Source organism: Salvelinus alpinus, chromosome 13, assembly GCF_045679555.1.
Source record: "Salvelinus alpinus chromosome 13, SLU_Salpinus.1, whole genome shotgun sequence".
Classification (NCBI taxonomy): Eukaryota; Metazoa; Chordata; class Actinopteri; order Salmoniformes; family Salmonidae; genus Salvelinus; species Salvelinus alpinus.
In genome coordinates, this window is record NC_092098.1 from 38,722,527 (window position 1) to 38,737,964 (window position 15,438).

Sequence of the window (15,438 nt, forward strand, 5' to 3'; positions counted from 1 at the left end):
GTGTGTGCCCTTATTAAGGGTGAGATCAAAATGACCGTGTGGCTAAGTTCCCTTGAATACATCATGACTGTCAGTGCTCTCAATTTGTATCTTCTTTAAGTTATTTATGTGCAGCTAATGTTTAGAAAATCCCATTTGTCCTCTATTCCCTGACAGGATCCCGCCGTGAAAACAGCAGGAGGTGAGATTTTCAATTAAAGCAACAGAAGCTTAGGTGACTAAAGGCCACTCTCGTCCCCCTCCCTCTACTCCCACGGCTTATCATACGCAAACAACTTGTGATGTGAGAACTCTGAGTTCCCAAAACACGACAGCGATAAAGTGTTTCCAGACTCATGCTTAGCACCTGAAATTAGCTGGGCCCATGGTCAAAAGTAGTGCACTACATTAAGAATAAGGTGCCATTTGGGATGCAATCTTAAAGTCTGCATCCACATATACAGTAGGTCTAGGTGCTGAAAAAGGAGGGAAATGATTAATAGCGTTTCCATTGTTGGTGTCTCTATTTGTATGGTGAGCCATAAAATCAGTGGGCGCCCTGCTATTTATTCAGCACAGCAAATTCTTTTGGACCCTGGAGGGAGGAAATGCAGTCTCTGCTGCTGATACAGTACATCCAAGGTGGCTTAGCAGTTCAGACGTCTTTTTCTGTTCCGTATTGTTCGTGTCCTGTATATATATATATTTACACCTTTCTTCGCGTATCTTTTATCTATTTTATTATCCAAGAACTCAACTACAAAAGCTTTCCTGCAAAAGCTTTCCTGCAACCCGCTTCACCAATTACAAAAAGTATTACTTACCTCAATCTGAAAATCCATCGTGGAAGCTAGCCAGGGGCTAATTCAGAAGCTAGCCTGAAAGCTTAACCAGAAGCTACTCCGATAGCTAGCCAGAAGCTAATCTGTAGCTGCCCCGAAATTAGCCGGTTTGCTGGCTAGCGTTGGTGTTTCAGCTGCCCACGTTTAGTGGTCATCAGCTATTCCTTTAGCTCGATAATCTACCGGCACTTTTGTGCAACGCGACTCGGACCGGAGCATTCCGGGACTCTTTTTTTCTCTCAGTTTCCCCGGATTCCAGCCGCAGGCTCTGGACACTTGTACCTTGATTTCGCAGCTAGCTAGCTGCAAACCGTGTGACTATTGGCTTACGTCGACCCCGGAGCAAACTCTAATCATTCTGGAGCTAGCCAGCTGAGGAGTTCCATCACCATCCGGACCCGTTTCTTTTGTTGCTGCTGCAGATACGGAACCCCACCGGGCCTTCACGACTGACTGCCGCGACTGACTGCCGACGTTATCTGCCCGAGGGATTTATCCAACTGGCACCTCCGTCCCGACGTTACCTGAACGCTCATCTGAGGCCCGCTAATCGTTAGCTGTCTTATCGGCTGCTACTTGAACAAGTATATTGGACAACTATTATTATTATTATTATTTATTTATTTTATTTTTTCCTTGGGTCACTATATCTATTTTGCCAATTTGGATTGATCCCCTCTACCACACGGAACCCCACTACACGGAACCCCACTAACCTACCGACGGAAACGCACGAGGTATCTACAAACAGACCTCCATCCTATGCTGCTACCGATAGCCATATACCCGGCCAGCTGTCTGGATCGCCACGACCCCAACCAACCTCTACTCACTGGACCCTTATTGATCACTCGATTAGCATGCCTCTCCTTAATGTAAATATGCCTTGTCCATTGCTGTTCTGGTTAGTGTTTATTGGCTTATTTCACTGTAGAGATTCTAGCCCTGCTCTCTATACCATATCCAACCTCTCAGTTCCACCACCCACATATGCGATGACATCACCTGGTTTAAATGATGTTTCTAGAGACAATATCTCTCTCATCATCACTCAATACCTAGGTTTACCTCCACTGTATTCACATCCTACCATACCTTTGTCTGTACATTATTCCTTTAAACTATTTTATCGCCCCCAGAAACCTCCTTTTACTCTCTGCTCTAGTAGCTCTAGGCGACCAATTCTCATAGCTTTTAGCCGTACCCTTATCCTACTCCTCCTCTGTTCCTCTGGTGATGTAGAGGTGAATCCAGGCCCTGCAGTACCTGGCTCCACTCCTATTCCCCAGGCGCTCTCTTTTGATGACTTCTGTAACCGTAATAGCCTTGGCTTCATGCATGTTAACATTAGAAGCCTCCTCCCTAAGTTTGTTTTGTTCACTGCTTTAGCACACTCTGCCAACCCGGATGTTTTAGCCGTGTCTGAATCCTGGCTTAGAAAGACCACCAAAAATTCAGACATTTTCATCCCCAATTACAAGATTTTCAGACAAGATAGAACGGCCAAAGGGGGCGGTGTTGCAATCTACTGCAAAGACTGCCTGCAGAGTTCTGTTATACTATCCAGGTCTTTTCCCAAACAATTTGAACTTCTACTTTTAAAAATCCACCTCTCTAAAAACAAGTCTCTCACCGTTGCCGCCTGCTATAGACCACCCTCTGCCCCCAGCTGTGCTCTGGACACTATATGTGAACTGATTGCCCCCCATCTATCTTCAGAGCTCGTGCTGCTAGGCGACCTAAATTTGAACATGCTCAACACCCCAGCCACCCTACAATCTAAGCTTGATGCCCTCAATCTCACACAAATTATAAATGAACCTACCAGGTACCACCCCAATTCCGTAAACACGGGTACCCTCATAGATATCATCCTAACAAACTTGCCCTCCAAATACACCTCTGCTGTTTTCAACCAAGATCTCAGCGATCACTGCCTCATTGCCTGCATCCGTAATGGGTCAGCGGTCAAACGACCTCCACTCATCACTGTCAAACGCTCCCTGAAACACTTCAGCGAGCAGGCCTTTCTAATCGACCTGGCCGGGGTATCCTGGAAGGATATTGATCTCATCCCGTCAGTAGAGGATGCCTGGTCATTTTTTAAAAATGCCTTCCTCACCATCTTGAATAAGCATGCCCCATTCAAGAAATTTAGAACCAGGAACAGATATAGCCCTTGGTTCTCTCCTGACCTGACTGCCCTTAACCAACAGAAAAACATCCTATGGCGTTCTGCATTAGCATCGAACAGCCCCCGTGATATGCAACTTTTCAGGGAAGCCAGAAACCAATATACACAGGCAGTTAGAACAGCCAAGGCTAGCTTTTTCAAGCAGAAATTTGCTTCCTGCAACACAAATTCAAAAAAGTTCTGGGACACCGTAAAGTCCATGGAGAATAAGAACACCTCCTCCCAGCTTCCAACCGCTCTGAAGATAGGAAACACTGTCACCACCGACAAATCCACTATAATTGAGAATTTCAATAAGCATTTTTCTACGGCTGGCCATGCCTTCCACCTGGCTACCCCTACCCCGGACAACAGCACTGCCCTCCCCTCTGCTACTCGCCCAAGCCTTCCCCATTTCTCTTTCTCCCAAATACAGTCAGCTGATGTTCTAAATGAGCTGCAAAATCTGGACCCTTACAAATCAGCCGGGCTAGATAATCTGGACCCTTTCTTTCTAAAACTATCTGCTGAAATTGTTGCCACCCCTATTACTAGCCTCTTCAACCTCTCTTTCGTGTCGTCTGAGATCCCCAAAGATTGGAAAGCAGCTGCGGTTATCCCCCTCTTCAAAGGGGGGGACACCCTTGACCCTAACTGCTACAGACCTATATCTATCCTACCCTGCCTTTCTAAGGTCTTCGAAAGCCTAGTCAACAAACAGATTACCGACCATTTCGAATCCCACCACACCTTCTCCGCAATGCAATCTGGTTTCAGAGCTGGTCATGGGTGCACCTCAGCCACGCTCAAGGTCATAAACGATATCGTAACCGCCATCGATAGGAAACAATACTGTGCAGCCGTATTCATTGACCTGGCCAAGGCCTTTGACTCTGTCAATCACCACATCCTCATTGGCAGACTCGACAGCCTTGGTTTCTCTAATAATTGCCTCGCCTGGTTCACCAACTACTTCTCTGATCGAGTTCAGTGTGTCAAATCGGAGGGTCTGTTGTCCGGGCCTCTGGCAGTCTCTATGGGGGTGCCACAGGGTTCAATTCTTGGACCGACTCTCTTCTCTGTTTACATCAATGATGTCGCTCTTGCTGCTGGTGATTCTCAGATCCACCTCTACGCAGACGACACTATTCTGTATACTTCTGGCCCTTCTTTTGACACTGTGTTAACAACCCTCCAGGCGAGCTTCAATGCCATACAACTCTCCTTCCGTGGCCTCCAACTGCTCTTAAATACAAGTAAAACCAAATGCATGCTCTTCAACCGATCACTGCCTGCTCCTGCCCGCCTGTCCAACATCACTACTTTGGACGGCTCTGACTTAGAATATGTGAACACCTACAAATACCTAGGTGTCTGGTTAGACTGTAAACTCTCCTTCCAGACTCACATCAAACATCTCCAATCCAAAGTCAAATCTAGAATTGGCTTCCTATTCCGCAACAAAGCATCCTTTACTCATGCTGCCAAACATACCCTTGTAAAACTGACCATCCTACCAATCCTCGACTTCGGTGATGTCATTTACAAAATAGCCTCCAAAACCCTACTCAATAAATTGGATGCAGTCTATCACAGTGCCATCCGTTTTGTCACCAAAGCCCCATATACTACCCACCACTGCGACCTGTACACTCTCGTTGGCTGGCCCTCGCTTCATACTCGTCGCCAAACCCACTGGTTCCAGGTCATCTACAAGACCCTGCTAGGTAAAGTCCCCCCTTATCTCAGCTCGCTGGTCACCATAGCAGCACCTACCTGTAGCACGCGCTCCAGCAGGTATATCTCTCTAGTCACCCCCAAAACCAATTCTTCCTTTGGACGCCTCTCCTTCCAGTTCTCTGCTGCCAATGACTGGAACGAACTACAAAAATCTCTGAAACTGGAAACACCTATCTCCCTCACTAGCTTTAAGCACCAGCTGTCAGAGCAGCTCATAGATTACTGCACCTGTACATAACCCATCTACAATTTAGCCCAAACAACTACCTCTTTACCTACTGTATTTATTTATTAATTTATTTTGCTCCTTTGCACCCCATTATTTCTGTCTCTACTTTGCACTTTCTTCCACTGCAAACCAACCATTCCATTGTTTTATTTTTATTTATTTTTTATTTATTTATTTATTTTTAATTTTTTTTTTAGTTTTTATTTTACTTGCTGTGTTGTACTCACTTCGCCTCCATGGCCTTTTATATTTTTATTTATTTATACATATATTTGTTTGCCTTCACCTCCCTTATCTCACCTCACTTGCTCACATTGTATATAGACTTATTTTTTTTTTTTCACTGTATTATTGACTATATGTTTGTTTTACTCCATGTGTAACTACGTGTTGTTGTATGTGTCGAACTGCTTTGCTTTATCTTGGCCAGGTCGCAATTGTAAATGAGAACGTGTTCTCAATTTGCCTACCTGGTTAAATAAAGGTTAAATAAAAAATAAATAAAACAGTCTATACTTTAATAAAATCCTGCCCATTCATTTTGCAGCATTGTTCCCATTCTATTTCTATGGTTGTCCCACATCATGATCATACAACCATGCTGTGGCCATGACCTACGGGTCTCTGACACTAGAGATCCAGGAGCCCTTTGAAATAATCCATGATGGGCGATAGTAAGACAGCACACCTCCAGACCCGCATGGAGAAAGTGTCTCAGCATTGCTAATAGGATCAAAGGCATTTTATACACTCTCCTTTCCTGTCACACTCTTATGTTTTAATCATGAAGCGGGAGAGGGGAATATAACGTTACACTGTATGAAATGGCAGGAAAGAAAGAAGACCTTTAGAAAGTGCTGTGATGCTGAACATGAAGTAATGTTTTTGCCTGTGGACGCCAAAGACATACACTTTTTGATTTGATTTGACAATTTAAAATACATAAAGAAGCCACACCAGGCGACTAATACATGTACCAAAATTGCTGAGGATTATATACACAAAAAATAAAATACTTGTTTCCATTGTGGTCCACTATTGGTAAGCAAGTGGCTGCAGGGCAAAACAAGTGACATGGGCACTCTGCGCCAAACATTCAATTATACACAATGTCCACATATTTACATATATACAAAAAAATATATATATACACATAAGAAATCCCTACACTAGAGCAGATTGGCTTTACACTTGGCTATAAGGCTATCTCAACATTAACCAAGCCTTGCGGGAGTGTTTGAACCTAAGAATGTCAGAAACAGTTTTTATCTCAGCCGGGTGTTTGTTCTACTCCACCACTGCCGTATATATAAACGTGTTCTGGCCAGTACCACTCTTGAATCGACATGGCACAATCTGTGGCACTGCCTTTCGTGGCTTAGGAATGAGAGTTCCTAACAGTAGTAAAATAGTTATTTAGATATTGGGGGAGTGTAACATACACTATTTTATGGGCCAATCCCAGCTTCAGCTGAATTACCATTTTATCAAGTGATAGCCACCCACTGTAGTTCACTGCGCTGAAAAGGGCTAGCATGAGCCAAGGACTAAGATTCAGAATGACCTTTAACATGGAGAGCTGTGATTCTTTGTTGAATCTCTCATGACGCAGGATCATTCAAATGGTAATTGTGAGATCTGTGGCTGGGTGTTAGAGTGATGAGGAACAATGACAGTTACTTCATTGAATTCCAAATTAAAAGCAGAACATAAGGATCATTGTGGGAACATAAGACACACACACACACACGCACACACACAGACAGACAGATTAATTTGAGGTGATCGAGTGGGTGAGGAGATGTGAGCCCACGACCAAGCACAAAGAGAATTCAGTTCTTCACTTAAGATGTGTGTGTGGTTGGAATACAGTACACTGAATGTCCTTGACGTACAGAACTGTATAATTCATTCTTATTTGTTTGAAAGGGCTGTCACTGCTTTAACCAAAACAAACCAATGTAGAGTGGGTGTCTGTGCGTGTTTATGTTCACATTTATTTCTATGCGCATGAAACAAATGTCCTGTAGATATCCATTGGCCATCTAAATGAACAGGTAATGCACCTCCCTCTGAAAATAAATGAATTCCTTCAAGTTGCATTGCCCTGCAATTTCACATAGAAAATAGAATAGAAAATGGGTCTGGTGCCTGGCCAACTCACCTGAATCAAGACAAATGTTGTCTGTATTCAGATACCTTTATTTTACCTTTGACGCCAACCAAGGCAACTTAAATACTTTACCTTAATTTCATCTAAAATCATTTTTCATTTAAAGAGCCGTAAAGCAATGGGGCGTGAAGGACATGATCATTAAGTTGAATACCCCACTGCTCAGCTCTCTCGGAGCATGCAGCATAGTCACTCACGCTACCTTTAATTACAGCTCTCCTTAACATCTTTCTTTTCTACAGCTCGGGCCTCAGTGGAGCGGGGTCTCGCTGTCAGTCCAATCTATCATGCACTAGATCGAATTCTAGTATGTTCACTTCACTGTACTTATTCAACAATGGGCACGGTGTAGTCGGTTTCATTTCTGTTCATCTTCTCACCCAAACATGGCTATTATTAGCGTTTCAGCAGCGAACCCTATCGTCTTTGTTGGCATTATTATTCTTAGAGCTAGAGACTTTGCAAAAGGTAAAGGTCCAAGAGATACACCCTCTTAAGCAATGCCATGTTAATGAGCCACATGGTGAAGCTATAACAAGCAACTGAAAGTGCACACCCCTCATCCCGTGAGACCTAGAGTCCTGAAATTCGGTACATAGGTCCCTCTCCTCACAAGGAACAAATTTGCCTCAATTATGGATTTTCCACCATTTTGAGGGGTCATTTTGGGGGGTCATGTTTCGGAGGACGCATGACTCGACCTTCGCGTCTCCCTAGCCTGTTGGGAAGTTGCAGTGATGAGGCAAGATCGTAACTACCAATTGGATATCACAAAATTGGGGAGAAAAGCGGGGTAAATTTTTTTTTTAAAAATAAGTAGTCGGGGCCTCCCAGGTGGCGCAGTGGTCTAGGGCACTGCATCGCAGTGCTAGCTGTGCCACCAGAGTCTCTGGGTTCGCGCCCAGGCTCTGTCGCAGCCGGCCGCGACCGGGAGGTCCGTGGGGCGACGCACAATTGGCCTAGCATCGTCCGGGTTAGGGAGAGACAAGATAGTAATTACTAGCGATTGGATACCACGAGAAAAGGGGGTAAAATTAAAATAAAATAAATAATAAAATAAATAAGTAGTCAACATCTTAATGTTTTTCTCCAAAATACATCAAAGGCATATTGCAGGATTTCTTGTTACTCAATTAGTCCATGTCAGCTAAAATGCTTTAGATTGGTAAGTTAGTCTAGCGGCCAGCTATCTAAATGTGTAGTAATCATGGTCAAATTACCGCCCGGGGGTCCCCATTGACTTTGTTAGATAGTCTCACTCAGATATCATATTAACTGTAAACATTTCTCTCCACCCTATGGCAAAATGTGTCAAATTGCATGAAATTAATTATAAAATTGCTAAATCTTCTTTCATGGCAAACTATGTAGAATTGCAGCAAACTTGCTTTATAACAGCAACATTTTCTCTCTACACCCCATGGAAAAATGTGTAGAATTGCACGGAATTTACGCGAAAACTACAAAAAATGTAATGTATTAGATGTGGTGGCGCAACTGCGGCTCCCCATGATGAGTTCAGATTTTTTGTGACCCCAACCCCCATCAAAGTTGTCCATCCTTGATCTATACCCATAATGAACTGTACCTCTCAAATGAGGTGTACACACAGCCTGTCTGGCTCCCATCTGTAACTAATCTGCTAATATTTAGTGGATAATAGGTGAAATGTCTAACGTTTTCCTGAAAATCGGGACATGATTACCTAGGGAAATATAAGTAAGCATCTCTTGAAACCAGGACATGTTACTTTCCTTCTTCGGGATCGGTGTCCCTTTCACGGGACGGTTGAGCTAACATAGGCTAATGCGATTAGCAGGAGGTTGTAAGTAACAAGAAAATTTCCCAGGACATAGACATATCTGATATTGGCAGAAAGCTTAAATTCTTGTTAATCTAATTGCACTGTCCAATTTACAGTGAACGAATACCATACTATTATTTGAGGAGAGTGCATAATTTTGAACATGAAAAGTTATTAATAAACATATTAGGCACATTTGGGCAGTCTTGACACAACATTTTTAACAGAAATGCAATGGTTCATAGGATCAGTCTAAAACCTTGTGCATACACTGCTGCCATCTAGTGGACAACATCTAAATTGCACCTGGGCTGGAATAATATATTATGGCCTTTCTCTTGCATTTCAAAGATGGTCGATTTTTTTTTTACAAAAGAACGTTTTTTTTTCTTCTTTGTATTATCTTTTACCAGATCTATTCTGTTATATTCACCTACATTCCTTTCACATTTCCACAACGTTCAAAGTGTTTCCTTTCAAATGGTACCAAGAATATGCATATCCTTGCTTCAGAGCCTGAGCTACAGTCAGTTAGATTTGGGTGTGTCATTTTAGGTGAAAATTGAAAAAAGGGGGTATCCTTATTATTAAGAGGGTTTACTTTCACTTTTTTATTTCCTTCTTTACATGTTATGAGAATCTATCGTCTGAGGCTGCAGCAATATCCCTTGACTGTACCTGAAACGATACAAGATCCCCGGTGAAGTGCAACCAGTGGAACGGAAGAAGAATTCCTCATTACCGGCATAATTTGTCATTGTTATCTATGTGGGACTGATACCAGAGCTGGTCACTTTTGAAGGACTTTGTGAATGATTACCTTGACAATAGGACGATTGAATATTATTGTCTTGCAGGCAAGTGAAGGATGTTTGAAATTATTTTCCTTTCCTCCTAATACAGGATGTGGGTGGTGTTTCCATTTCTAACACAGAGACGCATCAGCAGGATGAGGGACACTGGGCGTCAATACGTTTCTAGCCCTCTCTCTACACTATGCCACAGTAGTCAATCAAAGTAGCTGTTAGGTTTGTACGTATGCACCATTCACATCAAGGGCAGATATTTCATTAAGGTCTATTCCTTTCAACCAGAGTGAAATGTTGGGGATATGGAGAGATGTTAATTGGTATAATTGGGGTGAGAATGTTGAGTATCAACATGCGAGAGCACCTAGTTCTGCAGTACCTTCCTTAATTTGAAATGACCAATGACACTAATCATCGACCACCTTACCTAGTTACTACACATGCCCATGTTGGGTGGTTATGTTTTAATAGGTTACTTTCTTTAATAGGTTACAAAACTTGTCTCAACTGCACCAGGATGCGTTTGTCAAAGTAGGACAGAGTAATTGAGATCAGACAACAGATCTATCTATCTGCCTGTGACAGTACTAAGGTTGTGGAATGTCTAATGTCTGTTGAATTGACTCTCAGTAATGGCACTATGACTACTTTTTATGCCAATACCTTCGGTAATATCATCAATAATGGTATAATATCTCCTGGGACTTACTTTATCTGTGGATCTGGTTACCAAAGTTGTGGCAAGGGTCGTGTTATTTGGGATATGTTGTACCCCATCCCATGTAAGACATTAATAAACGTGGGATTACAGAAACGGAGAGATTATTTGTGATTGCTTTTCCCTCTTATGGTATTTCTAAAATAGCATGGGAAGTTATTAATATGGCTAACTCTTTGGAAATCCTAGCAAATAGAACAACAGAGTCTTGAGTTAATTACGGCTGAGATGGTTGCCATTCGGACTGTGGCGATGCAAAATCGTTTGGCCCTTGATTATCTTCTGTCTTCACAAGGGGGTAGATGTGCTGTTATTGGTGCTGAATGCTGTACTTACATTCCTGATAATTCTGAAGAAATAACTCACCTAATCCAAAAATCAGGATTGAGGGCGCTAAATATCATGATTACAATCAAGATTATTTAGGCTCAATCATGTGGTTGTCTTCCACATTCGGTACATGGGGACGTTTGTTGGTGAGCATGATACCTCCAATAGTGGGAGTTGTGGTTATTTTTCTCATCCTCATCCAGACCATCAAGCGTGCTATTGCCCGATGTTCGTCTGCTAAAATCCGACGGTCCAACTCATCCCAAACCATTTCAATTAGGTTGAGGTCAGGGGATTGCGGAGGCCAGGTGATCTGATGCAGCACTCCATCACTCTCCTTCTTGGTCAAATAGCCCTTACATAGCCTGGAGGTGTGTTGAAAAACTAATTATAGTCTCACTAAGTGCAAACCAGATGGGGTGGCGTATCGCTGCAGAATGCTGTGGTAGCCATGCTGGTTAAGTGTGACTTGAATTCTAAATAAATCATTAACAGTGTCACCAGCAAAGCACCCCCACACCTCCTCCTCCATGCTTCACGGTGGGAACCACATATGCAGAGATCATCCGTTCACCTACTCTGCGTCTCACAAAGACACGGAGATTGGAACCAAAAATCTAAAATTTGGACTCATCAGATCAAAGGACAGATTTCCACCAGTCTAATGTCCATTACTTGTGTTTCTTGGTCCAAGCAAGTCTCTTCTTCTTGGTGTCCTTTAGTAGTAGTTTCTTTGCAGCAATTCGACCATGAAGGCCTGATTCATGCAGTCTCATCTGAAAAGTTGATGTTATGTGTCTGTTACTTGACTCTGTGAAGCATTTATTTGGGCTGAAATCTAAGGTGCAGTTAACTCTAATGAACTTATGTTCTACAGCAGAGGTAACTCTGGGTCTTCCTTTCCTGTGGCGGTGCTCATGAGAGGAAGATTCATCATGGCGCTTGATGGTTTTTGCGACTGCACTTGAAGAAACTTTCAAAGTTCTTGACATTTTCTGGATTGACTGACTTCATGTCTTAAAGCAATGATGGACTGTCATTTCTCTTTGCTTATTTGAACAGTTCTTGCCATAATATGGACTTGGTATTTTTCAAATAGGGCTATCTTCTGTATACCACCCTACCTTGTCACAACACAACTGATTGGCTCAAACGCATTAAGGAAAGAAATTCCACAAATTCACTTTTAACAAGACACACCTGTTAATTGAAATGCATTCCAGGTGACTACCTCATGAAGCTGGTTGAGAGAATACCAAGAGTGTGCAAAGCTTTCATCAAGGGTAAGGGTGGCTACTTTGAAGAATCTCAAATATAACATATATTTAGATTTGTTTCACTTTTTTGGTTACTACATGATTCCATATGTGTTATTTCATAGTTTTGATGTCTTCACTATTATTCTACAATGTAGAACATAGTAAAAATAAAGAAAAACCTTAAATGAGTAGGTGTGCCCACACTTTTGACTGGTACTCTCTTATCTTAGAAATATGTTAAATCAGTGTGGGTAATAATTTAGCAGACGCTCTTCACAGAACATTCAATAGGATAATACTACTCAGTAAAGTCATCTCAATTCCAATGAAATGTCTGAATAATAGGCTACTTAACAGTTCATTGTCTTTGCCTACTCATCAGGACATGCATATTTGACGGGCTGCGCCATGCATGGTTTTGACTAGATTCATTAGTAAGATGAAACAGACAACACGGTATATGTCTTCAGTCGAAAGCTGAGTGGCTTCTCTGCGCGGCAGGAGCTTGAAACTGCTGGATATTTCTCCGTGGCATTCACTCTTCTTTATCTACGGCAACGAGAGGAAGAGCAGTAGCCTACCGTGAGCAAAACCCACAACACTGAGATCGGAATGGTTTGATTTTCATCGGCTCGATTCTATCTGCTGGACATGGCAGAATGATCAACAACCTCATCATGCTTTGATGCTCGCGTTCTCTCGGGAGACCCATAACTTCCAGACAGCAATAGACATGCACATGTTGTTGCACACAGACTGCCACGAACATTTAAACATTTCCACTATTCAAAGGCAGCAGGTGCAAGAAATCAAGACAAATAAATACCCAACCAAAAACTCAAGCCGTAAAACAAGCGGGAAACATCATCTTATGAATGGTCGGGTAAGCAGCCGCCGGTAAAGACAGTAATTTGTTCATGGATGCTTCTTTTTCAGTTAAGTTTTTGTGATAAACCCCACATCTGAACTATTATTTTCGCATATGGAGTGGTTCCCGTATGGAAAAGAAACATACAAATCAAAATCTATCTTGTATGCACAAGTTGATAACGTGTGAAAGAAAAATCGAATAAGAATCTGTAGTGCATGATTTGACAATGAAGGTGAAAATAAATGCTTTAAATTAAATAAATGCTTTCCTTATAGGTTCCACATTACAAACCATGACAAAAATGAGAAAAATTTTAATATTTGTATCGGCCCATGAACAAAAAAAATCAGATATGAGTTTCCATGGTGAGATAACATATACATTTAATATAATGTTTACAAGACTATTAACTATCTCATTGGCAACTTGTCACTTCAGAATATAAGCCCTGCCAGGAAAGAACCCAGGTGGCATAAGTAGTGATAAAGGCGTATTTTTCATGACATCTTATACCAACGTTTTTGGTGCAGTCTGGACCAGCCTTGATTTCAACGTCCAAGGACGTAATTTTTTGGTCCAGACCAATCATAGACTTCTATGTTTGGTTTAGATTTTGTCCGGTTTGGACCGGCCTTGAGTTCAATGTCCACAGACTTCCGGTCCGGCCTATATTTGTCCCAAACATAGAAGTCTATAATTGGTTCAGATTTGGTCTGGTTCAGACAAAATCTGAACCAATCTTAGACATCTATGTTTCACAAGTTTGGACAGCACTGTACAGTACAGTAGAGCACAGCTGAGTGCAGTACACAGTACAGTAAAGTATAGTACAATATAGTAAAGCACACTAGAGTAAAGTATAGTGTACTGTACCCTACTCTACTGAATAAAACTTGACCTTTCTGTACCATACTGTACTATGCTCTATTGTGCTCTACTGTAATGTTCAAACTTGTGAAACAGCCTAGACGTCTATGATTTGTTCAGATTTGGATCGCACCGAACAAATTTGTACTGGCTTGGGGTCCAAGTGCATTCGAATAATACCCAGCATACTTTGCAAGTGTTTGTTTTTACATTTACATTTTGGTCATTCAGCAGACACTCTTATCCAGAGCAACTTAGAGTCAGTGCATACAACTAAGGTAGATAAACAAAAAAAATTATTCTAGTTGAAGTGGTCTGTTGGTTTATTCTGTAATTCTGTAATAATTACTAAATATTACATGAATATTAAACATGAAATATCAAAACCAAATGTACACCCCTTTGTTAATATATATTGGCAATAATTCACTTAATGTGAGGCATAAAATGTATCTTTTGTCAGGCTGGATGTTTGAAATATGAGTTTTTTGGAATACTTTGAACATCATCGCTGCCAGTTTTAAAGCTTTTGAAAAAGCTAACATAAGTGCATGTGACAGATTGGTACAGATGTCTTTTCACCTTTCATTCAGCCCCAAAAATGCATATTTTAACCCCCGTAAAGGATGTCTTTTCAGTGTTTTTGTAAGATGTATTTTCAACGTCCATATAAGATGTTTTGTTGATGTCCATACAAGACGTCTTTTCGACTTCCGCTTAAGTCATATTTTCGACGTCTGTATAAGACGTCTTCTAACGTTTCATTCAGCACCTGAAATGCATGTGATGTCAATGTCATTTTGCTTACTAGGTGGTCTGTAACCCTTACCGAGAATGTTATTGTAGTTGAATTGGTCTGTTGATTTATTCTTTAGGTTTGACTACTTTGAACATCATTGCTGCAAGTTTTAAAGCTTTTGAAAAGGCTAACATAAGTGCATGTGACAGATGGGAACAATAATAACAAGACTCTTTTTTATATCAAGAGGCTTGAAAAAATATTATTGTGATATAATGCTTATTTAATTGAATGTATGTGCAGTTGAACTTTGGCCATAGAATTCATTTCCAAAAAATACGTTTTTTCAACTTCTGTAAATTATGTCTTTTCAGCGTCTTGAAAATACGTATTTTTGTCGTCCGGAAAATACATATTTTCACCTTTCATTCAGCACCTAAATTCAACGTACTGAAAATACGTATTTTCAACGTCCGTAAAGGTAGTCTTTTCGAAGTCCGTATAAGATATTTTTTCACCATCCAGAAAATACATTTTCTAAACTTTCATTCAGCACCTGAAATGCACGTTTATTTTATATATTTTATTTAACCTTTGTTTAACTATGCAAGTCAGTTAAGAACAAATTCTTACGGCTTACACATGTCAATGTCTGGAAAAGACGTCTTAGACGTAATTTTGCTTACTGGGTGGTAGTTTGGGTATGTGTTGGCTTCTAATGGTCATCTTTTGTCTGTGTAATTGCACTGTTTTGCTGCACATTTTCTTCTGTTTCACTGAATGCAATTTTGATGTTCTATTATGACTAAATTTGTTTTCAGAATTTAACAAATAGGCCTATGTATTTTATTTCATTATCCTATACAATCCACCATGATTTACCCCAAAAATATTTTTATCCTATT

General features: G+C 41.2%; 1 protein-coding gene across 2 annotated transcripts in view; it reads left to right on the forward strand.

Annotated features, from left to right (window-relative positions):
• The first annotated feature begins 12,332 nt into the window (after positions 1 to 12,332).
• The window catches only part of LOC139537672 (glutamate receptor ionotropic, kainate 4-like), a 117,753-nt gene continuing 114,647 nt past the window's right edge, over positions 12,333 to 15,438 (forward strand). For both annotated transcript variants that reach the window (XM_071339256.1, XM_071339257.1), the window contains exon 1: positions 12,333 to 12,939. The gene's annotated coding sequence lies outside the window, so the exon portion shown is untranslated. The remainder of the gene's footprint in view (positions 12,940 to 15,438) is intronic.